Raw genomic sequence first — 2,666 nt, 5'->3', positions numbered from 1 at the left:
AGAGGGGGATGAAGAAGAAAGGACAGGTAAGGATGGTAAAGGTTGTGAAGGATGGGAATCAATAGAATATGACGCACATGGTTCCTGTTGTTGTTCATAGCGACGTAACTCTAAGGGCCATATCTCCCTAGATAAGCAAATAAAATTAGCGATAGAAGTCGGTCGATCAAAGCCCATTAAATGCAAACGTGTGCTCGCTTGTAAACTCAGTAACATAAATTCCAATAGACTGGATTCAGGCCAGTTGGTGGGTAGCACATGAGTAGTTGTATTTGTGATATAACCAGGGCGAGAAAGTATGAACCCCCCTCAGGCAGATTTGCCTACACTTAAAACTAGCTCAACATGAGCATATGAGCTTTTTGCTCAAGTGTGGAACTCTGTCTAATCCAAGATTTTTGTAAAAATGCCCTCGGGAATTTTCCGAGAAAGTATGCCCCCCTCAGATTGATTTGCCCATACTTATAAAAGGCACTTCTGTGAGATTGTTGTTCATAAATTTGTTAAAAATATGCCCCTCTTGATATTTTTTTTTGGCTACACCTAAATCTAGGCCACCCACACACACACACCCACACACATACATACATACACATACATATTTACTTCCGCTTTAAGTTTAATTGGATACCAGGTTCAATTTGTTTATCTAATATTAAAACAATATAATATGCAGAGCCCCTCTAGAATTGCTCTGTGACCCTCTCATTTCTTACATCATAAACATATGATTTTTCACCTATGAGAATAACACTACATATGGTGTCATCAGGTAATGCCTCATGGAATTCACAGATAATTTTAATGTTTGTCCTGTCATTAACCACAACTTGTTTTCTTTTTGAAGTGTTGATTACAAACATGTGCCTCTGTGCTTTGAATTCATCTGATGTGTAATACATGTCAGTATTGCCAGTAGTGACCCCTTTTGAATGCTGAAAATGCCTCATATAATTTAAGGAAATCATCCTTGGACATGTCTAAATTGTAATTTTCTCTAGGAAATCCCTCATTTCTGCCATTTTTAAGATATATGTTCTTGATGTTGCAGTTATCAAATTTACTTGAATTTTTTTCCTGATTATTGTGTCTTCCAGTCTGAAACAGTACCACCACAAAATCCGGCATGTCGTATTGTATACTGGAGAATGAATTTGTAGCATCAAACTCATAATAAGTACCAGTTGCGGGCTTCTGTACACATTGATATGTATAAAATTGTAAAGGAACCTGTGGATTTTTTATTATATCAGCTTTGTATTTAAGAGCATAACTGGCTTCATATTCAACAACTGGGATTCTTAGCTCCATAGTCTGAATAATGCATTTGCCTGCATTTGGTAGGGTATTAGGCAGAGCTTCCCCTGTAGAGTTTAATGTGCTGTACCTCATCAAAGCATTATTATCATTGGCAGCTCTTCTAAATGTGATTCTTAAACCACCCTTCCACATAATATCTTTGTAATCTGAGAAGAATCCTGGCAATAGGCGCATGGGGAACAGCACTGTGTGGCTCTTTGATAATATCTTATCACCAGCCTCAAATCCACCTATTTTGTAGTAAGAAGCCTCGGTTTTGGATAATTTTAGTGTGGCCAAAGCTGTGGAGGTAATGCCGGGATAATCTACTCTGTTTATAACAACACCATGCTTTCTGATCTCAATTTCAGAGAATAGATGCGGCACAAAATTGTCCACCAATCTTATATTTGAATTTGCCGGATAATCTGTTCCATCGAGCTTTACAACATCAAATTTGATGTATAGATCTGCTCTGTGGGGGTGTATAAAGCCATCCCCTACATCAAGATCAACCTCAATCTCTGTGTTGGGTTGATTTAAATTTGCAAATGTCCTCCTGTTTGGGGGGAATGATTGTAGCTCATAACTCTCAATATTTTCCATTTTTTTCTTGTATGTATTTTTATTTAAATATTAATCTCTATGATAGCAGTTGTTGTGGCTCCAGCAAAATCAACTAATTCTTCTTTTTCATTAGTGATCATCAATTCAATATAATCTATTCTATTATGGCACACAGGAAAATATAATGTTGGGGATGGATTGTAGATGATGGGCTCCATAAATTCAGAGTTAGGTTTGAATGTTGCAATGATGCCGGTTTGTTTGTGAGTGCCTATGCTATTTGATTTGGTGATCATACCCTCAGCCACATTACAGTGAATATTCAGAGTCTCTATGGCTAAGAATTTAGGTATATTAATAGCAGTGTGTTTGATGCCTGCTTCAAGTTTTGTGTTGTTCTCAAATCCTAACAGCTCTCCTATAGTACCCAGATCCACTGTTTCTGTAGCAGATACAATCTCTACTCTGTGAGTGACAGAATTTTGACTTAACACTACACCTCTGGGTAATTGAGCATTTAGAGTGGACAGATTATATTGCCCTGGAGTGATGACAATTTTTTCATCACCAACTGCAATTGTGTTGTTGTGGTGTGTAATATTAGGGATCAAGTACATGCCATAAAATGCTCTGAGAGCTATTGTTTTGGGATACACTATGTCATCATGCAATTTGAGTTTCAATATTGAATTTTGGCTGGTGAGATGGAATACCCCCATGATGTTTTAAATACCACAAGGCCTTTTGAAAATTTTCAATTGATGGTTTATTTATTTGAGACATATATCTAAGAACAGATA

This window comes from Lepisma saccharinum, chromosome 8 (genome assembly GCF_977018435.1).
Source record: "Lepisma saccharinum chromosome 8, izLepSacc3.1, whole genome shotgun sequence".
Lineage (NCBI taxonomy): Eukaryota > Metazoa > Arthropoda > Insecta > Zygentoma > Lepismatidae > Lepisma > Lepisma saccharinum.
The sequence above is the reverse complement of the archived record's forward strand: the minus strand, read 5'-3'. Positions refer to the sequence as shown.